General features: G+C 37.0%; 1 long non-coding RNA gene and 1 pseudogene across 3 annotated transcripts in view; both read right to left on the reverse strand.

The window, feature by feature from the left end:
- Positions 1-27,959, reverse strand: part of LOC116635489 — a 361,321-nt gene that overhangs the window by 177,612 nt on the left and 155,750 nt on the right. The gene's annotated exons all lie outside the window — the stretch shown is intronic.
- Positions 19,770-20,748, reverse strand: LOC116635487 (annotated as a pseudogene).

Genomic DNA, 27,959 nt, shown 5'->3' on the forward strand with positions numbered 1-27,959 from the left:
AGTATATCATTTCCTTTTTTTTAAGCAGTTAATCAATTTCCTCTATCTTACAAATATCATGCAAATACAATGTTGGTTAAAGAACATATACTGAGAAGAACAAAATTTTGTATAAAATTCATTTTTATGTTCAAATGTATATATCTCTTAAAAGTAAATAAAGGCAGTCCAGAATTCCCAATTCTGTGAATTCTTGAAAGTTTTACTTTTGACTTGTATTTATTTACTCATTATTTGGGGGAGGAGCTCTAAAATACCAAAGACATCAATCCTAGCAAAGAATAACTATGTAATCAATAACAATCTTCAACTCATCTCATTTTCTGTGCTAAGTAGAAATGAAGAAAAAATTTTGAAAGAAACTAATATATGAATCAATTTTCGTGTAATGTGGAATCCGAAATCCAAAAGAATAAAGAAATTATAAGACAATCCTTGAGCTTTCCTAAATAGAGAAACTCAACTCTCATTAGAAAACTGGGTTAAGGGGCACCTGGGTGGCTCAGTCGGTTAAGTGTCTGCCTTCGGCTCAGGCTCAGGTCATGATCCCAGGGTCCTGGGATGGAGCCCTGTGTTGGGCTCCCTGCTCAGCGGGGAGCCTGCTTCTCCCTCTCCCCCTGCCTGCTGCTCCCCCTGCTTGTGTGCGCTCTCTCTCTGTCAAATAAATAAATAAAATATTTAAAAAAAGAAAAAGAAAACTGGATTAATTCCTGGGGTCCCCAAAAGTTAGCCGTATTCAGGAGCTCCTTAAGGGTCCCTCCACCACAGAGCGCAGTGGTAACCAAAGAAAAGAAAAACAACTTAATACTCTTGGGCATTTCTCTCTCCTAACTCCCAAATGTCTGTGCCAATAATTTCAAATTGTATTTACTATAAAAATCTCTTAAGTTTTTCTTCTGCTTTATTGTAGTTCCAGTCCAGAGCTACAGACTTTAGACCACTCCTCCCACTTCAGATCTAGATTTCTACAAAGAGTGGGCCTCTGATAATAACTGTTGCAAAGATCCAAATATAACCATGACTATTTTTTTCTCTTTGGAAAACTCAATTCTTGAATTAAACTAACTAGGCCTGTCATAATTAATAAAAGCTTTGACTATACCAACTCATACTGATCTCTCCTTTCCCTGGATTACAACAACAAAACTGAAGAAGTAGGTATGTGTTAGTGGGGAGAAAGTAGGAGAGAGTAACCATCAGTTTTAAAAACTCACTTTATTGCACTGTACCATAATTCACCCATGGAAAAGGAGTTTGCTCACTGTACACTTCACAAAGCAAAATGAATTTTGAGACACCCCTTGATATCTGACTCTGTAGTTTTTGGGGGGAGCACAGGGATATTTATTCATAAAGCTCTTGAAGTGATTTGGATTCCTACAAAGTTTAAGAACAGTTAAAAGTCAGAATGGCTTGATATAGCAGAATTTTTAAAACATCAGTTTTGAATGAATATGTCTTTCTCCTTAAAAATCTTCTACCTGCTTTTTCCTTTCAGCAGCATCTTGAAAGAAAAGTTCCTGTTTGAGGCCTCTGACTCTATCCATAGAACAAGCTAAGGAAGAACTCCCTGGAAACCGCTATATCCTAAGATTCTAGCTTTTATGGGAGCCTGACGGCCAATGCAGAGCTAAAGTTATCCTTGGGGTACAAGCTGGAGAAATAGTTCACCAATTTTTTTTCTTTTGGACTATTTTTAAGAATATCACTTTTTATAATAGAGTAACTATTATCATTCAGAAAGATGCTTAAAACCATCTGCAGAAATTCAGTCTTAGCCCTTAAAGCTTGAGATTGATCTCTCTCCCTTACTTCTCTGAGTCCCGGAAACACTGATCAATAGAAGATAATTTGCCATCCCAAATATAGTAGTACAATTTCCTTGCATGATTTTAAATCCAAGGTATATCTATATTCATCATTTTATGTATGAGAAATACAAGAAAAATAGATCTTTGTCCATAATATTAACTGCTTCGTTCCTCTGGTTTTAAAGCATTGGTTGGGTTCTTAATCCTCCATCATTTGGGGATACCAGGGCTCTCTCTCATGAACAGAAATCTGGTCAAATAATAGCCTTTGATCATGTGGTCCAAATATCCAGATGCTATGTCAATTTAGTGTGCCCCATCTGTCAACCTTGATCACTCACTGCCTCATATCATGGGCTCTCAGCATCTTTCTGGTGAATTCTTCTTTGCTGTTTATTTTCAGAAACACCTTTTTTTAAATCCTTTTTCTATATTGTGCAGTTGATTTCTCTTCATTGAGATTTTATATTGAATTTTTTCCGTCATTTGATGGCCTCCTCACCCTTACCCTGGGAACTTGAAATATGTGTCAAGAATCTAAAGTCTTAAAATCTTCAGACACTATTTATGTAAACAAAACTTCATAGTTTTATAACATAAGAAAATTGAATTATGTTCTCTTCCTGTAGTTTGCTATTGGTATTCATTTTCTTTACCACTGTTTCATTCATGAATATATGAATTTGATTGGTCTTTGCTTCCTAGGATAAATTGGTCTAAAGATGATGAAATAAAATACCTCTGGTCTCCTGCTCTTTAATCCATCTTTCACCCATTATCCAGGGTCACCCATCTGAGTGCAGATAGAATCTTGGCATTCTCTTGAATGAGTTCCTCATTGTTTACCTGTACCACACAATCTGAACACTTTGATCCTTCATTTTCGGTCATATTTGTTTTCACTCCTTACCAAGTAATAATGCTTCAGTAAGACATGTACTTGATTACAGTCAAATAACACACACACACACACACACCACACACAACACACACACACACACACACACATTTACAGTCCATAGTTATGTTGGCTCCACTGTCTGAAATTCTTCCTCAAACTATAAGACTCAGCTCAAGTCAAGTTCTAGAAAGCTTTTCTTAATCCTACCTCCTGACCAAATTATTTTATTTATTATTTTAGTGCTCCCATAATACTGTGTCTATTTTCTATCAGTGCATTTAATTTCATTGTGTTTTCATTTTCTATTAATGCATCTTCTTGCCCACTATGAGTGAACTCCTTGAGAACAGGGACTGTGCCTTATTTACCTTTCAGCCTCCTGGCTAGAATTAGTAGGTGCTTATACATGTTTGTTGAATAAATTAATAAATGAATGAATGAATGAATAAAAAATTAGTTAATGGTGTAGCCCACCGTGGGAAACATAAATACAGGTTCCTCTGTTGGCAAATAGGCACATAAACTTGACATTGAAAGTATATAAAGACAAGATTTCTTTATCTATTATAGTTCTGTAAAAACTTTATAAGATTATTTTCTTAATGATTTCTTTGGTGTTATCCATTATTTGTTCTTAAAAGCCTAATTATAAAATAATGAATAAAATATTCTGTCTGCTTTTTCTCAGTGGTTGGGTGGAAGGACTTTAGGGAGCATGTGGTGTGTGGGACTAATGTTGGAGGACCTGGCTGGTGTTCCATCTTTTCACCTACTAGCTGTGAATTTGGTTAGGCCTCTAACAGACTCCTCGAAGTCTCAGTTTATGTGTAAAATGGTTATAATAATATTTATCCAAACTACTCATGAGATTTCATTGCAGATCAAATGAGATAGCTATGCAATAGTATCAATAAAAAGCACTTTTTTTCTTTCCTAAATAAATCTCTTGGTTCTATGTAGCTCCATGTCAGTATGGAGTTATGTTTAAAGAAATGGTCCAACAACCAGAATAATTAAATATTTATTTAAACTGTTATTTGTGCTCCTCAGTGAACATGAATTTGTAATCCACACCCTCTTAAAATTCCCTCTTCCACCCACATTCTTTCTGCACTTGTCTTTTATCTCCTATCTATCCTAAACCTTCTCTCCCTATACCTCATTCTCGGCTCTCCACTAAAAGCTCTTACTCTTACCCAGCCAGTTCAGGCTTTCTCATCACTCCCGGTTTCTCCAACAATATCTTTATTCAAAGGAGCAGAAATAAAACTAGCCCATGAATACTCATACATATGTGGTTTATGTTCCTGTTTTATATAGGTGATGCTTAAAGCTCTAGAGAAGACGTGCATTCATGCCCACACAGAGATTACAGCTATCAAGGTTCTCTGTGCTTCTACCATCATGGCCCTGATCACATTTAACTGTCACATTCTAGCTCTTAGTAGAAGGACCAAGCATAGGCACCCTTCTTGCTAATTGATTGATTGATTCATTCATTCATTCAAAGCTCTTAGACACCAACTCTGTACCAGGCACTATGCTAGCAATGGAAATCCTGGCCTATGATTTCTAAGACTTCAAAATATAGTGGAAAAAAGATACATGAAAATAATGTTTCTGTGACTGCCTGATTAGTAAAGTAATTCACTTAGGTAACCTTTATTTTTATCCGTTGTGCTAGGCACTATGCAAAGCTCTGGAATTAATAGTGGAGAGTATAACTACTAAAGACATAAACTTAACACAAGGAACACGTTGGGGAGAGACATAGTCTAGGAGACCAAGCAAGGCATCCCTGAAGAAATGATCTTTAAGCTTTTATCTGAAGAATGACGAAGAGTTTGCCAGATCTGAGGCAAAGGAATTGGCATGTGTGGAGGCCTAGAGGCTAAACAGAGTTGGCACATAGCAAGAGCTAAGAAAACTTTATTATCTTGGCCTACAATGAGAACAGGAAGAGGGATACACTGGAGAGGTATGCAGGCATAAGCCATGGGAGGCCTGATAAAGCCAGCAAAGTATTGTGCTTTCCCCTTAGGGCAGAGGGAAATCACTGAAGAGTTTTAAATAGATCAGATTTGCATTTTTGGAATTTCATCATCCTGATTCAGGATGGACCAAGACTACCTTGAATGCTGGGGCACCATGTAGAGGTCTAGGGAGAGAGGCTGATAGTGTACACAGGGTGGTAGCTGTCAAGATGGGTGAAAATCACTGTACAGAGAGAGATTTAGGAGATGGAATGAATAGTACTGAAGCTTGATTGGATGAAAGGTTTGGGGGAGAACATGAGGTTTCTGTCTCAAATGAGGCCAGTGGCACATGGATGCAGGCTTCTCCCACGTTGTGGCACCACCAGCTTCAATAAATGGTCTCCAAGGACAGAAGGGTAAGAGTGAAATATTGCGGGTGAGAACTTTTTTATGAAGCAAACAATGCAAGTAGCGTTTACCCTTCCATCCATATACAATTGGCCAGCAAATCAAAATGGTCCCCCTAAACTGTAAGAAGCTAGGAAACATTTTCGTGTGCCCCTAGAAAGAAGGAAAGAAGCTTGAAGTTGGTGAGCTTTAGCGTTTGCCTCTATCGCAAGTGATATGCTTTGGTGGAATGGGAGCAGCAAGGGGAGGTTAGAGCTGAGTTTCAGAACATTTTAGAAGAAGTCAATATTTAATCTGAGCCTCGAAGAAGAATTCACTAGGAAATCAGGGACAGCATTCCAAGCCTCAAAAAGAGATGTCCAAGGCATAGCTTAGCATGCATCTATCAGTGATCTTGAGGGACATGCGGTGAGAGGCTACATGTCAGAAGTGAGGAAGTCAGCTGTATTATCTGAAATATGAAAAAAAAAGCTACTTTTCAGAATAGTTGTCAGTACACCATCTCAAGGGTATTTCCAGACAAGTTAGCAATCAATCTTTAACATTTGCTCTAGGTGTAAACAATAAAGATAAGGGGAAACTTGTATACTTTATTTTGTTAGTTTCTTCTCCTTTCACCAATGCTTACTACATTCAACTACATGTAATGAATTTACCATAATCATATGCATAATCCTGGATCTAATGTATAGAAACACTACTCATAGACTTGTTCTTTAAGTTTGGTACTTGCTTATTTTTTTTATCTTTGTCCCCCTGGCCTCAAGTGTTTTTTAGTCCTCAATGAAGAGAATATTGGAGAATTCATCTGTGAATCCTCTGAAGTTTTGTTGCTACTTTCTTATCAGAATTCCATAAAAACACAATCTTGCTGAAATGTGAATTTCTATTATAACTAATTTAAAAAATATTTTTCCTGGATAAAAATTTAAAATTTAAGTAGGTGACGAACCTGAAAAGGGCACATAAGGATAATGTTTCTTGTTTCGTTAAGAAGCAACAACAAAATGTGCTCCATAGTACTAATAGGGATAATTAGAAGTGTAATTATTCCAGAGAATTTTGATTTAAGTTGTCACCTCACTGCATGTGCTATTAAAATACCTGCCAATCTTTCCCCAAAGATGTCAAAATCAATGGCAAAAATAATGCCTGATGAATTGATATGAGAAGTTGTTTATTTCAAAATTAATATGTGACCCAGTATATCTATAATTTTATTCATGGATTTTATATATTTCAGCTACTTCCAGGACACATCAAGTTGAGTGTGACTAAAAGTTATTAGCCAAATATCTTAAAAATACTTTTCTATTATATTTTTTACTGTATGGTTTTGAGATTATACTAACTTAGATTTTAATATTCCCATTTCCAAAATGGAAGGTGATATAAATCTTAATTCTAGCAGATTCAGTAGATGAGTTTCAAACAAATGCAAGATACACAAAAATTTTTTACAATCATTCCCCAGGAGTAGAAAGCCTTAAACAAAGAATTGAAATGGAAGTTTCATGAATAGAGACAAAAATTTATCTAGGCAAAAAGAATTCCAGACTATAATACACACACATGAAGAATCTCAATTATTATGTTAGTGTTTACCATGTTACTTGAAAATCCTCATACCTAGAATTCCCCGAACCATCCACAGAGACAAAAAGGCTACTCTGCCTTAGCTTATATCTATTTACACAACATATCTGGAGGAAACACAAAAATTCAGCAATAATTCCAAATATTCTACCACTTACTATAAAGATACTGCCAAAGAAGAAAGAGCGCCACCTAGTGAATTCCTTAAGGAATCTTTCCTACCAGTCCATTCAATTCATTTGACAGCCTTTTATGCGACACCTACTCTGTATTATGCACTGAGTACATATTTCTCTCAAACCACTCATGTTAATATTTTAGCACACTGAAATTCTCCTATCAGCCTTTCTGCTGTACTATGCCCCTAAACTTGGTGTTCCAAGTCTGGAATGTCCATGTCACACTTTCACACCTGCTAAAATTCTCTTCACTCTTCAAGGCACAATTTAAATGGTGCCTCCTCAATAAGACTTTTATTTTTTTTTAAGATTTTATTGATTTATTTGATAGAGAGAGAGCACGAGAGGGGTAAGGGGAAGAGGGAGGAGAAGCAGACTCCCCACTGAGCAGGAAGCCCAACACAGGGGGCTCGATCCCAGGACCCCAGGATCATGACCTGAGCCAAAGGCAGATGCTTAACTGACTGAGCCACCAAGGCGCCCCTAAGTAAGACTTTTCTAAATACCTCACTCCTCACTTGAGTTACTTTCTGTGAGATTCTGTGTTTCTACATTACCTGCTATCTCCCTCTCTCATAAATATGTGCATGTGTCATATATTCTGTGTACTATTTTTTTATGTGCTGGCATATCACACTTGACTATATTTTTAAGAGCAGAAACATCTGCCATGTGATCTATACTCAAAACAAAAAAAGGTTATGTTCCTTTTGTAATACTATTAACCTCTACCCTGCCTAAGCAGTCCAGATTCTACAATATGTTTTGATAGTATCAAGGATATTGATGACCACTTCTGTTGTATTTTTTTAATTGGAAATAGGCTAACTGACTCAGAAAAGATGTTTATTCATGATGGACTTCTTTGCTTCTAGGTGAAAAGGTAATAACTATCAACTTTTGATTATTTTATAAAACCAAGCATATACTCACAAGACATTCGATGAACATTTATTAATGAATTAATAAATTAATATTGTTAAGAACTGTCAATGTAAGGTGCTACCTTAGAAGGAAAGGTGACCAGCAGGTAATCACAACAGTCCAGAGAAGCCCTAGTAAGAAGCTCCACATTCATGGTTCTACAGTGGACCGTAAAACTTCCCCACCTCATTATGCCATAGCTTAGAAAGTTCAGTGGCTGGAGGCCAGTGCTCACAGAAGAGCCACAAGTATGGAATCAGGGTTTGGTCTACAGTGAGAGCAGGAAATGGGTGCTCCCTGGAAGGGTCAAAGTGTGAAGAACGAAGTGCGATCCTACAGTGGAACAAGGCAGTGGGAGGGAAGTCCAAACAGGAGGTAACAAGATTAGAAATTTAGGTGACAAGACAAGTGTATTCTTAATCATAGTTGGGCAAAAAAAATTTATAGACAAGAAGAGGAAAAAGAAAACAAACAAAAAAATAGTTTAATACTTCCCCAAAGGCTTTGTCATGGCAGGTTCAACCCATTCCATATTTAGAATAGCCTGGACTTCAGGGCACAGGGAGGGGCAAGTGTGACAATTCTATATCAGTGTTTCTCAAACTTGGCTGTGAGAAAGATTCTCTCAACCAAACTCTAGCCAGGTTCCTTTGAGCCCTCTTCTCTAATAACCTCAACCTTGACCTATAAAAACTTGAACTAAACCACTAACATGTTTCTAACAGCTTAAGGCCGCCCCTAGGATGACCCAAGCTCCCTTTAAAGCGCCTGTCTGATGGTACAGCCACTCTGGAAAATAGTATGGAGGTTCCTCAAGATGTTCAAAATAGAGCTACCCTACAACCCAGCAATTGCGCTACTGGATATTTACTCCAAAGATACAGATGTAGTGAAAAGAAAGGGCACCTGCATCCCAATGTTCCTAGCAGCAATGTCCACAATAGCCAAACTGTGGAAGGAGCCAAGATGCCCTTCAACAGATGAATGGATAAAGAAGATGTGGTTCATATATAAAATGGAATATTACCCAGCCATCAGAAAGGATGAATACCCACCATTTGCATCAACATGGATGGAACTGGAGGGGATTATGCTAAGTGAAATAAGTCAAGCAGAGAAAGACAATTATCATCTGGTTTCACTCATATGTGGAACATAAAGAATAGCACAGAGGACCACAGGGGAAGGGAGAAAAAACTGAATGGGAAGAACTCAGAGAAGAAGACAAACCATGAGAGACTCTGGACTCCGGGAAACAAACTGAGGGTTACAGAAGGGAGGGGGTTGGGGGATGGGGTAACCAGGTGATGGGTATTAAGGAGGGCACATGTTGTGATGAGCACTGGGTGTTATATGCAACTAATGGATCGTTGAACACTACACCAAAAACTAATGATGTACTATATGTTGGCTAATTGAACATAATAATAAAAAAAAAAGATTAACAAAAATAAATAAAGTGCCTATCTGAGAAAACTCAAGGCTGCCAAGCTAATCAACTGTTTGTTACAGCCAACACCTAAAGATAGGGCCCCTGTCTCCAGGCCTATGTGAGAAGGTAGGAATCTAACTTCTGTAAGAGCCAGTTAACAAAGCCAGATAGATTTCATGTGGACCAACCCCTGCCTCCCACTTTATGTAATTTTTGCTTCCTTGAGTTTACTAAGACCCCATTCACCCCCTCACTATTCATTCACTCTTTCTTTAAAATGTGCAATCACCTCTATACAAATCCAAGTTGAGTTCTGTTCACACTGAACTCTTCAATCAGACCTTACTTGTTTGTCTTTGACATCTGCTAACATTTAAAAAATCCCGATATCCAGGCTATACCCCATATCAATTAACTCAGAATATCTGGGATTGGGCTTCAGAATGTTTAAAAAACACCTTATGTGATTATAATCACAAGCCAGGGTTGAGAATGATTGCTCCAGTGTGACAAGAAAGTAGAATAAACTTCCTGTGTCATCTCTGAAGGAAACCAAATTCCCAGCCTGTCAACCGATCAGCTGCCTTTGGGCTGTGGACAAGAAGAGGGCTGATAGAGCTGGGAAGTCCAACATCATGTTGAAAGTACCCGGGTTAAGCAGAGGACGCTGGAGCCATGGCAGAGGATCTAACCCAGAACAGGCAGGGTAAGAGCAAGCCTGGCCTACATGCTCTCTGGAAACCAGCAACTAAGGCAACAGCTGTGGATCTGAACTAGGAGAGAGGTTCATGTTGGATCATGGACATGCACCAGACATTAAAATAGGGTAATTGATGGAGACACTACTTTAAAATGGGAATTCTTGTGTCCTGTGCATTTTCTGTGCCTTACTGAGTTGTTGCTAAAAAAAAAAAAAAAAAAAAGTCTACAACCAGGAGATCTATTTCTATTGTTTTTGTTTAAACTTAGACCTTCTTGTGGAGGAGTGGAGGTCTAGAGTCACAGACAGATCTAGACGACAGAGCATATTAATGAAAGAAAAAGTTTCATTGTTGATGAAATATAAGACTTTCATTTCCTCTAGATACATTTTTGGGTAGTTTAAGGACTATTTAAGGAAATTTTGAATTAGAAAAATGTAAAATAATTTAAATGATTATAAAATTTGAGAAATTTAAACAAAAATGTATCACTCATTCCTTTTCTATCTTTACCATTCCTATTTTTAAAGAATTTATTTTAAAACATGGATTTGAGATTTACTGTACTATTTAAATATTTATAATTAATTTTGTTTTGGGTATTTTCCATTCTATTATATATGACTCATTCAGAATACAAAGCCTCTTTCAAAAAATACATGAATAAACAATTCTTCTTAAACAAGTATGCATGGCAGGTTATGAAAATTAAGTGTTAACTTACAGTCTTCCAAAATAAAACATGGCATTCCCCATCAAAACTGCTATAAATTTACAAACACATATGGGTACTATCTTGTCATGATCTGCTTTCACCTTTTAATACTTTCGTGCCTCTATTTAAATGATAGTATTTTGGGAATCTCTAGTTGGATATCATTTTTTTTTCTGTGTCAGGAGAGAAAAAAATCGACAGTATCTTTAACACAAAAACAAAGTGTGTAATAAAATTCCATTAAACTATGCCACAATGAAAAGAAATGAGCTACAAGTACACACAACAATATGGATGAATTTCACTAACATAATAAATGAGAGAAGTCAAACATAAAAGAAGGCATATTGTATGAGTCCGTTTATCAGAAAAATAGGTACAACTTATTTATGCTATTAAACATTAAGATAGTGTTTAGCCTTGAGAGTGGGGGTAAGTGGGGAATTCAGGGGTTCCTTGATCTGGGTCCTGATTAACTGTGTACGGTCATTTGTGAAAATTCACTGTGATTCATACTTTTGATAGATGGCATCTTTTTGTATGTAAATTATGCTTCGAGAAAATGCTATTATTAAAAATCCTATTAGAAGTCCTCACAGGCTTATTTTTCACCATAATGAGTTAAATCAGAAGCAGTATGGAAGAGTGGTTAAGCATTTTGGATTTGGAGTTCAGTGGCCTGTTTTGGAGCCCTGCCTCTGTCGGTTACCTGCTGTGTGGCCTTGGGAAATGACCCAATTTCTCCGAATCTCAGGTGCCTCATCGGTAAATTGGGGATTATAAAACCCCACATCAGAGAGTTATTGGGAAGCATAAATCAAATGATGATTGAAAAACAGTGATTTGCAGCATGTGCTTGATAAATGTGAGCTACAGCTGAATTGTACATTTCTTGCACTTACAGGGAAACTTAAAACAGTTCCTAACATCTTCTACAATTGTAATATCGCATATCTTTTCTTGGTTTCTATTCTGATCCTTCCCTTCCCTACACTAAAATAAATTCAGTAAGGGCAGGGAGGATGCTTCATCATCGATGTGAAGAGTCCAAATGATTAAAGGTGTCAGGCAAGTAACACGAATGTGTGAATCAGTAGTTGATAGCAGTGAGGGTGTCCTGGGCCTGGAGGATCCCCCACCCCGAAGGTATCCAAATTAAGTGGAAACATGTAAACACTCTGACAACCAAACAGAACACTTCTGCGAAGAAGGATTCAGCCCCTGGGTTTCTGACTCCTACCTTAGACAGCACACTCTATCATGGGCATTGCAGTCAGGTAGCTTCCAATTGTGTTCAAGCTTTGCCTTTTCTAGCTGTTTCACCTTGGGCAAGTTATTCCAACCTTTTAAGCCTCATTTTATTCATTTGTAAAGTGGAAATTACAATATCTGCATGCTGCATTAAAAGATTAAATGGAATTGCTCTGCCCATGCCTGGGATATAGGTATAGTAGCTAGGATATAATAGTATTCTTTTATATCTCCTAGCCCTTGATTAATGAGCAGCACTGAGTCAGAGAGCTAAAATAATAGTAAAAGCAAAAGAAACACACACACACAAATAACCTTGTGGTTTGGCTGGTTGATTGATCAAGTGATAATGGAGATCTATTCTGTATAATAGAAAAATGATATGCAGTTTTTTCAAGTAAAATCCTAATGAAATTTGACTGCTGACTATAGGCTGTACATGTGATTTATCTTTGGATACATGATTTTGATTTATTTTGTCAAGATCTATGATTAAGTTTTGTTAATTTGTCCATATTTGTTACCCATTCCAGAATCTGTCTCAAGAGAATGTAAAAACTTGAAACCCCTGGCCTGGTCTATGGTCACAAAAGAGGATGGTACTCAGTAGTCCATAACCTTGCCTTTCTCAGGACCCATTAATTCAATTTGAACAATACTAAGCATCTAGCATATATATGCACACTGATAGTTGTGAAAGATGATATAAATGTTATTAATGCTCAGCTCCTTCTGCAAAGAGTCTTGGAGTGAAATGAAGGGAATAAGTTGTACCTAGAACTAATTATCACAAGGCAGAGTTGATTTGACCAAGTGCAATCCCTTTAGAGAAAAGGCCTTTGGATGTACAAAAAGGCAATAAAGATCCAGGTATGTGTGTAGATAGTGAAATACAGTTGACCCTTGAACAACATGGGTTTGAATTACACAGGTTCACTTATTCGTGGATTTCTTTCAAAACAGTATTGTAAATGTATTTTATCTTCCTTATGATTTTCTTAATAACATTTTATTTTCTCTACCTTACTTTATTGTAAGAATACAGTATATTAATATTTATATAGCATGCAAAATATGTGTTAATTGACTATTAATGTTACCAGTAAGGCTTCTAGTCAAGAGTAGGCTCTTAGTAGTTAAGTTTTTGGGGAGTCAAAAGTTATATGTGGATTTTTGACCACACAGGGGTTAGTGTCCCTAACTCCCACTTAGTTCAAGGGTCAACTGTACATGGGAGAGAACTCTGAGGGAAAAAAATCTATATTTATGGGGTAGAAAAAGAAAGATGACCCAGAAAGAAGACATAAAAAGAGTAAACTCAGAGATAGGAGGAGAAATCACAAAAAGTAATTCATTCTTTGAAAATCAATGGAAAAGGAAAATTTTAGGAGGAAAGTTGGACAGTGTCATCAAACGCTACAGTGAATGGTGAGAATAGAGCACACATCACCAGATTTGCTACGACTCATTCTTTGGGATCGATAGCAACCTTTCTGAGAGCAGGCTCTGTGGAATGCTAAAGATGAAAGGAAGAGGGGAAAGAGGAAGGAAGGAGTGGGAATTGAGGTTAGTTAGAAGGTGGAACTTTTTCTTTTAAGAAGTTAGGCTATCACAGAAGGGTGTAGAATTGACAAAGGAGGAGAACTGGGGAGAGAGAGGCCAGAGAGACCAAGCCTGTGAGAGTTTCACATGCGTTCTAAGCCCTGAGAAGTGAAATGAGGTGCATGGAAGGGAAATCTGACACATGGCCAGACTGTACTGGGGAAAATCCCCTTGGCCATATGGGAGAGAACATATTGGAATTTTGTTTGGTTTGGGGTTTTGGTTTGGTTTATTTATTAATTGTTAAAAATATCCCTCCAAAGGTTGTGAAGAGGAACCAGTGTGGTAAGAAAGCAATTGAGAGTAGAATAAAACAAAAAAGACAAGATAATCAAAGAATGGTGCAGCTTTGGGAAGTGGGTAGGAAAATGAGGAGTTCAGTTTTTGTCATATTCAAGTTGACACAGTCACAGTAGAAACCCTTACATAATTTGTTTGGTATTAAAATAATCAGAATCAATACAGCTGTTGATGATGCTAAATATAACCTACGAATTTCTAGCATTTGGTTCTGATATTACATATGTAAATTTTCAGATTTTGCCTTTTCTATCATCATTTGTGAGATATATTAAATGACAATCCTCTCATCTGCAAAAAGATGTCATGGCATGATAACACGTTTTCTATTGGGGAACTAAAAGTTAACACCATTTTACGGGGTAGGAAGTTGCAGAGGAAGGAAGAACAGGAGCATCTTATAGAAAAAGAACACTGGAGTCCTAAACATCTCAGCAGTTAACAAAATCTCAGACTCCAGGCCAATTACTTAGTCCCTCCAAACTTCAGTTTATTCACTTTTGAATGCAAGACACAAAGGCAAGAATAAATGGGTTGAATTCAAAATGTCTTCTAGTTATAAAACTTAAAAGAATTACTTGTTAACATAAAGTATACAATAAATAGCCCAGGCTTATATTCTGTATTCTTAGATTTCTGAGTTACTCTATGAAGTGAGAACTTTTCCACACACCCCCACTGAAAAAAACTAAAAAGCAGAAAGACACATGCTCCAAAGTGAATAACTGAAAAGCTTAAAATAAAGGCAACAAAGTCAAGATATCTAAGAAAGAAGAGGAAAAAATGGTAATTTATGTATTATGAAAAAAAAACCACGACTGAAGGAAGGAGTTACATACTTTTTAAAATACCAAGAGTAAGACCACCAAATAAATAGGGAATATGAGGATATTGAAAAAAAAGAAGAAAAAAAAAGCAGTAGAAGAAAGATAACTGTGACGTAATGACATTGACAATAGGAAACACCTGTAATTTAATAGCTCCTGATATGCTGTATTAAGGTAAACCAGATTTTTCTGAGTGTAAATAAAATGTAAAGAAATAACAGTCCTAATTCCACTCACTCCAGATACTAAATTTTTTTTCATATTTCCTGTTACTTTTTTAAAACCATTTTTGAGGATCAATAATTTTTATAAACAGAAGATTAGAATAATACATAGCACATAAAATTCTGTGTATTGCTCTAAACATTTTTTAAACCTTTATAGTAAACATTTCTATTTCCTAAATATTTTTCAGAACATTATTTTTATGCATAATTAGTAAATAATAATGTATGTATTTCATAACTTATTAAACTAATATCCTATGTTTGGGGCTTTAGAGTTTCTTATTTCTCACTATTTTTTAAAGATTTTATGATTTATTTGCGAGAACGAGCAAGCACAAGTGGTGGGCAGAGGCAGAGGGAGAGGGAGAAGCAGACTCCCCACCGAGCAGGGAGCCCAATGCGAAGCTCAATTCCAGGACCCCAAGATCATGACCTGAGCCCAAGGCAGACGCTTAACTGACTGAGCCACCCAGGTGCCCCACTTATTTCTCACTATTATTAATGATATAATATAATGAAAATCTTTAAACAAATATATGTTTGCCTCTCTGATTAGGTAAGGCTATCCTACCACAAACATGTTGCATCAAATAACCTGAGCTGCTTTAACATTTTTGTATATATTTTATTTTCTTTTATTCTAACGTAATTGAGGAATAATTGACAAATAGAATTGCATATATTTAAAGCATACAATGTGATGATTTGATATACATATATGTTGAGAAATGATTACCAAGATCAAGATGATTGACACATCCATCACCCCACTTTTTTAGTTAACTCTGTGTGTGTGTGTGTGTGTCTCATAAGAACACTTAAGATCTACACTCAACAACTTCCAAGTATATGATACCATATTATTAACTATAGTCACATGCTGTACATTAGATTCTCAGAATTTATTTTTCTAATTGAAAGTTAGAAATACCCGTTGACCTATATCTCCTCATTTTCCCCTCACCCCTGCCCCTGGCAACGACCATTCTATTTTCTATTCCTATGAAAACAGCTTTTTTTTTTTTTAAGATGCTACATGTAGGTGATACCATACAGTATTTGTCTTCATCTGCTTATTTCACTTAGCATAATGCCATCGAGATTCATCCATGTTGTCTCAAATGGCAGAACTTCTTCTATTTTATAGCTGAATAATATTCCTCTGTGTGTGTGTGTGTGTGTGTGTGTGTGTGTGTGTGTACACACCTTCTTTATCCATTCATCTGTCAAAGGACATTTAGGTCATTTCCATATGTTGGCTCTTGTGAATAATGCTGCAATGAATCATGGGAGTGCAGATATCTTTTTGAGATACTGATTTTCTTTTTTTTTTTAAAGATTTTATTTATTTATTTGACAGAGAGAGACACAGCCAGAGAGGGAACACAAGCAGGGGGAGTGGGAGAGGGAGAAGCAGGCTTCCCGCAGAGCAAGGAGCCCAATGTGGGACTCGATCCCAGGACTCTGGGATCATGACCTGAGCCCAAGGCAGACGCCTAACGACTGAGCCACCCAGGCGCCCTGATTTTATTTTCTTTAGAAATACACCCAAGAATGGGAATCATATGGTAGCTGTCTTTTTAGTTTTTCGAGGAAACTCCATAGTGGTTTCCATTGTGGCTGCACCAATTTACATTTCCACCAACAATGCACAATGGTTCCCTTTTCATTACATCCTAACCAGCTTTTGTTATCTCTTGTCTTTTGATAATAGCTATCCTAACAGGTGTGAGCTGATATCTCAGTGTGGCTTTTATTTGAAATTCCTTGATGATTAGTGATGTTGAGCATGTTTTACATGTACCCATTGGCCACTTTTATGTCTTCTTTGGAAAAATGTCCATTCAGGTCCTTTGCTTATTTTGTAATTGTATTATTTGCTTTTTTGCTATTGAGATTTATGAGTTGTTTATACATTTTGGACATGAACCTTTTATCAGATATATGGTTTGTAAGTATTTTCTCCCATTCTATAGGTTGTCTTTTCAATTAATTGATTGTTTCCTTTGCTGCACAGAAGCTCTTTACTTTGATGTAGACCCACTTATTTTAGCCTTTGTTGCTTGTGCTTTTGGTGTCTGATTTAAAAAATCATTGCTAAGACCAATGTCAAGGAGCTTACCACCTCTGCTTTCTTCTAGGAGTTTTATGGTTTCAGGTCTTATGTTTAACCCATTTTGAGTTAATTTTTGTTAGTGGTATAAGATAGAAGTCCAGTTTCAGTCCTTTGCATGTGGATATCTAGTATTACTAAAGAGGCCATCTTTTCCCCACTGTGTATTCTTGGTGCCCTTGTCAAAGATTAATTGACTGTATATGCATGGGTTTATTCTGGGCTCTCTATTCTGTTCCACTGGTTTATGTGCCTGTTTTTATGCCAGGACCATACTGTTTTTTTATTACTGTAGCTTTGTAATATAGTTTGAAATCAGGAAATGTGATGCCACTAGTTTTGTTCTTTCTCAAGATTGCTTTGGCTATTCAGGATCTTTTGTGGTTACATATAAATTTTAGGATAGTTTTTTCTATTTCTGGGGAAAATATTATTGAAATTTTGGTAGGGGTTGCATTATATATCACCTTGGGTAGTATGGCTACTTTAACAATATTATTTCTTCCAATCTAAGAACATGAGATTTCTTTCTATTTACTTGTGTCTTCTTCAATTTATTTCATCAATGTCTGATAGTTTTCAGGTCTTTAACACCCTTGATTAAATGTATTGATAAATATTTTATTGTTTTTGATGCTACTATAGATGGAATTGCTTTTTTAATTTCTCTTTCAGATAGTTTGTTGTTAGTGTATAGAAACACAACAGATTTGTGTATGTTGATTTTGTATCCTGCAACTTTACTGAATTTATTTATTAGTTGTAGCAGTGAAGCCTTTAGGGTTTTCCATATATGAGATCATGTCATCTGCAAACAGATGGTTACTTCTTCCTTTCCAATTTGGATGCCTTTCTTTTTTTTTTTTTTCTTGCCTAATTGCTCTGGCTAGGCCTTCCAGTACTATGCTGAGTAGAGGTGGAGAGAATTTCTTAAGACTTGTTCTGTGGCCTACCATATCTAATCTGGAGAAGGGTTCATGTACACTTGAGAAGAATATGTATTCTGGGGCTTGTTGGATGGAATATTCTGTATATGTCTGTTAGGTGCATTTGGTCTAAAGTGTAGTTCAAGTCCATTGTTTCCTTATTGATTTTCTGTCTGGATAATCTATCCATTGTTGAAAGTAGGGTATTGATGTCCCCTACTATCATTGCACTACTGTCTATTTCTGCCTTCAGATTTGTTAGTAATTGTTGAATATGCTTAGGTGCTCCAATATTGGGTACATACATATTTAAATTGTTATATCCTCTTGACGAATTGACCCCTTTATCATTATATAATGACCTTCTTTGTCTCTTTTTAGAGCTTTTGACTTAAAGTCCATTTGTCTGATATAAGTATAGCTACTCCTTCTCTCTTTTGGTTTCCATTTGCATGGAATACCTTTCCTTATCCCTTCATTTTCAGCCTATAAGTGTCCCTAAAGCTTAAGTAAGTCTCTTGCAGGCAGAATATAGTTGAGTTTTTAAATCCATTCGGCCACTTCTGTCTTTTAGTTGGAGAAGGTAAGCCATTTACATTTAGAGTAATTATTGATAGATAAAGACTTACTATTGCCATTTGATTGTTTTATAGTTCTTTTGTTTCTTTCTCCCCCCTTACTGTCTTTCTTTATGAATTGATTATTTTTGTAGTGTTAGCCTTGATTCTTTGTCTTTATTTTTTGTATTTATTATAGATTTTGCTTTGTGATTACCATGAGACTTTCATAATACATCTTATAGTTTAAACAGTCTATATTAAGCTGATAACAATTTACTTCAATTGTATAACAAAGTTCTACACATTTACGTACCAGAGATGAAGGTAGAGAAGATGATGATGAGTTGATGGGGGGATAGGCCCCCCAACCCTACCTTTTGTGGGCTAGTCTAGCATTTGTATTTTTCTTAGTCATTGCACTCATCTTATGTTGTCACCCAGAAACACAAATGAAAATCGCAATATAGAAACCTGGAAGAATAGTTTTAAAAACAACTACTTTTATTTGCTTTACCTTAAAAGCCCAGGGGATTTATATAGTGTGTCATGCAGAGAGCTTTCCAAAAAAACACTTTAGATACTTGTCTATCTCTTTAAAACTTCTCAATTTAAGCAGCTACAAAATTTTTCCTTTCTCCCAGTCCCTTTACTGTTTATGTGCTTCCTTTTTAGCTCTGCCCCCTCTACTTTGCCACTCTGCTTGGGACCCTACCTCCTATACTCTGCCCTAGCTGTGGAATCTAGTCTACTTTACTGAGGATCCTCCCTTATAGGGAATGGCCTTCTGGAATTCTGGTGAAAAACTCTTCCACTTTGTGAAACACATAACTATTAGTTCAGAATCTAATTTAACTGCTAGACCAGAAGCTCCATGTGAACTAGCATTTTGTTTACCCATTATTTTATATCCATGATCTAACATAGTATAGAGAACATAATTAAGCCCAATTAATATTTGTTGAATGAATGAATGCTTAGAGTTTTCTAGTGTGCAGTGGAAGGGGAAGGATTATGTGGAAGGATTATGGCCAGGATAGAAAAGGAAAAAGATAGGGCCAAAGAAAAGGGGAAGGCAAGGGTCCAAGAGTATAGTACTAGAAAATATAACCAGCATCCTTTAGTCAAGCTGAAGAACCTCCATTTTCTGACCCATCCCTTTCTCATCTTCCTGGAGATCCACTCATCAACTAAGCTGTGAACATGACAAGACCAAGAAGCCTTCCAGGTTCTGAAACACAAGTAGCTGCTCCCTGCCAGGTGCCCTCCAATCTCTCACTAACTGCTTTTGCTGTTGTCTGTCAACATCTTCCTGTGGAAAAAGATATTTGCAGATGTTAGAGAACATCCTGATAGAGACTTTCCATCTGAAATCATAAGAATTAAAGGGCTTTGTATCTCTTTTTTTTTCCAGATAAAGGTCTGTTTTATTAAGTAACTGATCCGTGTAATTGCTGAGGTCACTATATACAGACAAAAGAAAGGGAGTTTTATTTCTTGGCCTCTTCCCCCTTGGACAGAATCTTGATAGTTTCCTCCTCCTTGCCCTGAAGCTGTTCTTCATAGCACTTGCATTCTTCCTTGGTCTTAGATCTGCAGGCCTCAGCTTGGTGAGCCAGAAGCTTCTTCTGAGCCTTGTCTACCTTCAGCTTATGGATATGTTCCAGGAGAATCTGCTTGCTTTTGAATACATTACCCTTTACTTTCAAGAACAGGCTGTGATACACAGCAGTCAATCTTCTTAGATTCTTGGTATCTTCTGAGCAGCTGGTGCAAAATTCTCATCCTTTTCATCCAGGTTACCTTCTCAGGCATTCAAGACCTGGCACTACCCTTTCTCTTACCAATGCCCATATGCCTGCCCTCTGGTGGGCCAAAGCATTTTTCTGGCACCAAGCCTGGGAATGGACAGTTATAAGCTTCCAGATATCAGTCCATCTTTGTTCTTTGTTCAGTTTCCAGATCTGCTGACAGGAGACAGGAGTTGGCATTGGCGATTTCATTGCTCTCATTGGGGTTCAACCAGACTTTTGTTTTGCCATAGTGGAGGACACTGGAGGCAAGCCTTTTCTGAAATCTGAGCATGCTCATGGCTGTGGCTGCAGTGGCAAAAGGAAAGCAAAAGGGCTTTGTGTTTCAAGAGAGCCCCTTAGCCAGAAAGAGGGCAGACGTCCAAGGCATTTGTGTGTCAAGAACAAATACTCATGGCTTTGTCCTTTATTGAGGTCTTTTGAATCTATGTGCATGGAGAAGAGATTCTGAGTTTTTCTTGTTAGAAAACATATATAAGAATAAATGGTGATATTCAGTGTCATCTAACTGTCAGAAAGAAAAAAACTGGGAAATATTCTATGTAGGGAATTCTGTTTTCTGGAAGGCAGGGTTTAGTTTTAGTTTTTGTTTTTAGCTATTGCAAGAAAAGAAGATACAATTTTTTGTGCTTTGACATTTAGTTTGACAAATACAATCATCGGAATTTAGTTTTTGGTCAATTCAACTTAATTTATATCTTAAAAGTCCTAAAATTGGCTTAGAAAAAGTCACCACTCCCAGTATATCCTCAAATAATAAACACAAACATATGGGGAAGAAAAGATAGCCACCAATAAATTTTTAAAAAATCACACCCCTTCTTTATCACCAGTACCAGTAAGAAATAGAACAAAATGACCTAATAAGGGACACAATATTATGGAGTTGTACCCAGTTTGGGTGGTGGGAAGGGGTAGTTTCCTTACATTCCCAGCTGTCTACATTCCAGAATTAATTAGTAATAGTAGAGGTATTCTCCTGAATCTAAAATATATCTTTTAACCAATTTTTCTATGTGAGAAACATGTCTTTCTCCTTCTTTCATAACCAGAGCACATAGTCTTAATGCTCAAGCAGTGCCAATTATTATGTTCAAAATAAACCTCATTTAATTTAAAAAACACTTCTACCTAAATGGGATTAATATGAGGTGATATAAGAGGAAAAAAAAGGGGGAAAACTATGGAATATAGGAGGAAATCTTCTATAGCATGTCAGTTTAACACATACAGAAATAATGGGTTATGTTTGAACCTCTGAAGGAATTTGGTGGTTAAACATCTATAGAATATACCAAACAGATTAGTCCATGTGATCACTGACACCAATTCTTCCCAGACATCTTAATACCTCATGCAAGCTCTCAGAGATTCAAGTATATTCTCTAAATATTAACAGCCCCAAATTTTAGTGGAAGGAAGCACCTGGCTGACTGTGAGGGGAAAATATTAATTTAGGGTATATTACATTTTGTCATTTCCTACTCCCCCCCTCATACATGAGTTTGTATTAGGATCAGCCTGTTGTAACATGAAACACTTGGCTATAATGCATAATAGTGAAAATACTAAATGTTTCCCAAGTAAAGTTCACATAGCATGATTGTTATTACAAGACCTAAGCAAATCACTTCGTTAAGTAACATGCCCATGGAATAAATAACTATTAGAAAAACATATCTAGATTTATTAACTGAGCTAATGGAGTAATAAATCATGGTGACTTAGGAATCTAAATTTATTTTTTTAAAAAACATTGTAGTGGGCTGAATGGTGGCCACAAAATAGATATGTCTATGTCCCAAACCCTAGAAGCTATGATATTACCTTATTTGGAATAAAGGTCTTTGCAAATGTAAATAAGGATCTTGAGAAGATAATTTTGTATTATGCAGGTGGGTCCTAAATTCAACGACAAGTGTCTTTATAAGAGCAATAAGGAGAAGAAATCAAACACATAGAAGAAAAGGCAATATGAAGACAGAAGCAGTGATGTAGCCACAAGCCCAAGAATGCAGATGGCCACCAGAATCTGGAAGAGGCAAAGAACAATTCTCTCCTGGACCTGCAGAGAAAGCAGAGCCCTGCCAGATTTTGAACTTATGGTCAACAGAACTGTAAGAGAATAAATTTCTGCTGTTTTAAAACACCCAGCTTGTGGTGATTTGTTATGGCAGCCCTAGAAAACTAATACAGCCATCTAGATTACTCTGTATTTTAAACTTGTTTGGAGAGTGAATTCCAGCTATAGAGAAAACTCCTGGACATATCCTTAGGATTGATGGCTTCTTATAATACAGGTTCCACCCAGAACTAACTGTGTGACCTTGAATAAGACTCTTAGCCTCCTGTTAATCAATTTCTTTATGTGCAATTGGACTAGATGATCTTAAAGCTGCCTTCCAAATCTAAATTCTACACTTCTTGTAATAACTGACAGTAGAACACTGAATAAGGAGAAGCACAGCTAGCATTTTGTAAACACAGAGTCTCACACATACATACCAGATCTCAAATACACATACACACCCTCCCCCACACCCCCTGACACAACCCACACCCCCCCACACACACACATTCTTATTAAAAAAACTTTTGGGTTTGTGTTATGAGAGAGGGAAGAAGAAACATGATTAGCTATAATTGCTATCATTTATATGCCAAATGTTGTTTCATGTAATCCTTATGATAAACTTGCTGCTGTAGCAGTATGGGTCCAATCAGGAGACAGAAACAGCACAGTGGTTTAAACAGGGGAAGTTGATATAAAGGATAATTAAACTAAGATAAAAGAATAACTGTAAGATCAGAAGAAACCCTGTATAGTATCCCAAGACTGAGGGAGAGTATCCAAGGAAGGACAAACTTGAAGGAAGATCAGACCTTGTTGGAGTAGGTGTGGTTTAGTCACAGGACAGCAGAGAAATTTGCTGATTTGGCCAGGCTGGAGCAGGTCTGGAGCTGCTGGGCAAACAGCAGAACACCTTCCAGAGTACGGGCAGACAGCAGGCTCTTAGCAACTGGCCACAGGATGCAATGGGAGTCTAGGTGCTGGCCAAGGAAGAGGCCTTCTGAGTATGAGGGATGCAGGAAACCTGCAGAAGGAACACTACCTGTTATGTGATGCTCTGTCCATGGTGGTTGCATGCAGCCTGCATAGAGCTCTGGGTTCCATGTGGAGAGGTCTGCAGAAAGGATATCATCACCCAGAGCTGCAAAATCACAAAAGGATGGCATTCTGGGCCTGTCACTGAGACAGGCTCCACCAGATGTCATCACATCCACACTGCTGATCTCCCCAGCCCACACCAGAAATCCCAAGAAACCTCTTCTTCCTCAATGTCCTTCTAACACCCTCTATCAAGAAAACTTAACATTGTGCCCAATTTAATGCTTAAAGGAATCCCTTTATCACAGAGCATGTATTAAAGGATGCATATGGAACTGAGAAACATTAACTTGATAACTGACACACTTGCAGAGTAACTATTATCTATAATCACACATGGGGACACCAATGCTCAGAGAAGTGAATACAGCCACTAAATTGCAGAGCTAGAAATTATATCCAGAGCCATAAATGGGTGATAATTCCTGAAACTAGGCTCTAACCACACCCCAAGATGAAAGTGTGATGAAAATTGCCCACTTAAAGTATTTTATACTTAATTGTACTTCTTATGATCATATGGTAAAACTTCATCTGATGAGACTTTATCTGCACTCATTTTGTTAAGAAAAAGAAATGACAAGATCACTCACCCCTATGCTTTCTACCCTTCCCTTTACCCTCCACCTGGGATAAATGTCTCCTTCCTTTGTTAAATGCCCTCCTCTTCTTAGCAAAGACACCCTAGATTTCTTCAAAGCAAACATCACACTCTAATGTAATTATCTGTTATCTGTGTGTACCTCACCTTAAGGCTCCAACCTTCCCAGTTGTGGAGACTGAGTCTTAATCATTCATGTAGACCTGTGCCCTGGCTCATAAGAGATGTTTAATGTAAGAGAATTGAATTGCATGAAAGAGAACAGATCCATATCAGGGATTTATTCAACAAGTCATTTCTAGTATATAACTCAGGGTCAAAGACTGCTTATCAAGTGGTTAAAGGACACACACCAGTTAGTCCCATGGGACCCTTCATGGCATGGCATATAAGATCTACCATGTACAAAGGATCAGAAATGAGTACCTCTCTACTCCATTTTCTTCGGAGACTAAAGTTCTAATTCCCATGTGTCTGCCCAAATGACTTATACCCCGACCTTCCAAAGATCACATTCTTCCTGGATCTGGAACATTTCTCCATTTACTGCCAAATCTCCTTTTACTTGCAAATCACCTATTGCATTCTGTTGGATTCCTAGTTGTCAAATCCCCACTAGCCAGGACCTTTTCTACTGGCTCTCCTGGGACCTTCCCTTGAATATACACTGGGCTTTATTCAAGAATATGTTTGTGTTCAGTTTTCTAGATGCTAAATATCTTTTATCCAATCAGTGCATTGACAACTGAGCTCCTGTTAAACTATATTGGCTACATCTACAGTAGGACAAAGTGGTTATTAATATTCAACACCATGACCTGAAAATACTGCCAGAATCATAGATACATGAGAAATACTAAATTACACTGAATTTTCTTCTTTTCTTAAAATATTCATTTATTTATTTGAGCAAAAGAGAGAGAGCACGTGCATGGGGTGGGAAGGGGCAGAGGAAGAGGGAGAGAAAGAATCTCAAGCAGACTCCACGCTGAGCATAGAGCCTGACACAGGGCTCAATCTCATGATCCTGAGATGATGACCTGAGCTGAAATCAAGAGTCAGAGGCTTAACCGACTGAGCCACCCAGGTGCCCCTGAATTTTCTTTATTTACCAGGTAAATAAATAAAATATTAGAAAGACTTTCAACACAAGGCATAGAACAAGACATATCAAATTAATGTTAATTGAACCAAGAATCCAACTAATCATAAGATCTATTATACCCAAACATTTTATTGTCAGTTGTCAGAACACCACTCAAAACAAAATGTGTACATGTTTGCATGTATATAAACATATATATCACCACTGTTTTGGTTCCAAATGTAGTTAATAGTTTTGTTTGTTTGTTTGTTTGTTTTTGGCTCATTCCTCTTTACAAAAATTTGATTTGTAGTTCAACAGAATTTTGGAGTATCAATTTTTGCAATGCAGAGATATAATAGGACCTAGAAGAGATCCATGTTTCTGCTCACAGGGCTTATAAAACATCTAAATGATTCCAGATACACTTTTGAGCACAATGAAGTCTCTCATAATTTACTGTACGCTCCATAAGTTTTCAAATTTTTATATTATAGTTTGGCAGATCTAAAATCTGAATAACTGGATTTTTGCTTCCAACCAAGACAGGTAACCAGGACGAGATTTATTCTCCATCCTTAGACAACTAAAAGACCAGTCTAAATATATGGGACAGCTTTTAGACATTGAACAACAAATAGCACAAAAAAGTGATCTCTGAGAGATGGGAAAGGAACAAGGTGAGCCATGGGATTTCCCCAGTTTACTGCCATCAGAGTGTATCCAGGCCACAGTGCAGTGAGTCTGAGGGCCTCCTGAGACTAGGAGACAGAGGTAAGAAATTGAGAAGACACAGTGGATAGAATTTGCAGGGAAAAATACTGGATAGGAAAAAGTGCACAAAGAGAGAAGACCTGCAGAGAGGGAAAGGAGCAGGAGGGAAAGGGTGAAAGGGGAGGGAGAGGGGGAGGGTGGGAGAAAGAGAGAGAATGAGAGAGATAGAAAGAGAGGAGAGAAAGAGATATCTGAAGATTTACTGAGGGTTTTCCTTGACTTTTCAGCTGGGTGCTGATGGGCACCCGTGTATGAAGAGACCACCTGAAGCAGAAAGAGAGCCACAGAAAGGAGCAGGGAGAACAATCTCGAGTTCACACAGAGCTGAAAATAGTTCATAATCTCACCAGCTAGAATAGAAAAAAAAACTCATAATGCAAAAGGCATTACATAGAGTATTAGGAAAGTATTTCCTTAGCAGTGAGGAATATTCAGCCCTATGTTTAAAGGCGACTCTGATCTCACTTAACTAAGCTTAAAAGGAACATCATAAAAGATCAAACTTTTTTTAAGTAATTTAACTGCAACCTGAAGTAAAGCTCAAGAATATTTAAAAGAAAACAAAATAGTGGTACTCAACGACATAAAATTCATGTCTGGAATTCAATCAAAAATTAAAGATATGCAAATAAGTGGGGAAATATGACCCATTCTGAAGGAAAAAAAATTAATCAATAGAAACAGCCTCTGAAATGTCATAGATGAAAGAATTCATAGAAAAAGAACATTAAAACCATTATTATAACTATATTCCATATGGTCAAAATCTGAATAACTTAATTACTCTTGGCAATAATACTGCTCATAGAGTTTTAAGGTTTAGCTATATATATATATATATATATATGCACACACCAAAAGCATGCTTATTTTTTTGTTCTTGTTACAGAAAATTTCAGAGACTGTAGTAACTAAAGAGAAGGAGTATATATGTCATTTTCCTTTTTAAACAAGAATATGTTTTTCTGAATTGGGTTGACTAGAAAGTTAGTAAACTATTTCTCTCTGCTGCAGTCAAAATTGTTGCTTGGACTGATTTGTCTACTTCTTTTATTGATTTATGGAACTACCAATGTCAAAGCATATTTGAATCTTTGAGAAAAATTAAAAGCATGAATCATCCAAAAAGACCATCAGTGTAGTGAGATTTCATTAAGAGCTAAGGTGTAAGTGGAAGAAGAAAACAGAAAGTCAGATGTCAGATCATACTGTCGTACTTAGCAGATAGGAAACATGTTCAAGGTTATGGTATGTGTTCATAAAAATGATGGCATATCTTGAATTATAGCCAGTTCACATAAGACCTAAGGTAAGTATGATGCATGTTTCAGGAACAAATTACATCCATTCCAGATATAGGGGGTATTATTCACTTGCTTTCTTGGTTTACAAAATAATCTCTCAGCTGGCCAAATTACCTAAACCTCTTAAAATGCCCACAAATGGGGCCCAGTCTAGTTCCTAAAGCTAAGCCAGAAAGATCTCGAGGGAAAAATGAGTGCTGTTGGGGTGAGGGCAGTCTATGCTGTTCAACTTTTTACATATCCAAAACATGTGTCGGTAGTAAAGCCAAAAATGCAGGGACAGATAAGAAATGGTGATACTTTCTATTGTTGACTTGTCCTCACATTCATCCCCTTCTTCCCACTGATTTCATGAGCTCATCCCAAATCACTCAGAGAACTATAATGAGCTCTGTCACCTTAAGGCAAGTCAGAATTTGTCTTTCTTATAATTAAGACCCTGAAATATGTGTCCTGATTCTCTTGTGGAAGTAGCTTAGACTCAGTAGCCAATCTTTCTCCATACCAATCCTGACTCCATTATTCACTGGTTGTGTGACCTTAGGAACTAAGCCTCAGCTTCCTCATCTGTACAATTGAGATGAAAATAGTAGTACCCACTTCACAGGTTTTTGATTAAGAATTAAAAATGAGATAATTTATGCAGGACATTTAGCATTATAAGGACTTTATATATGATAGCTGTTTTTACCCACTCAAACATATTTACCTATATTTTATAACAGGAACACTCTCCCTACCAATAGGACTACTTCTTATTATAGGCTGCT

Source organism: Phoca vitulina, unplaced genomic scaffold (assembly GCF_004348235.1).
Source record: "Phoca vitulina isolate PV1807 unplaced genomic scaffold, GSC_HSeal_1.0 scaffold11, whole genome shotgun sequence".
In the NCBI taxonomy this organism is placed as follows: Eukaryota; Metazoa; Chordata; class Mammalia; order Carnivora; family Phocidae; genus Phoca; species Phoca vitulina.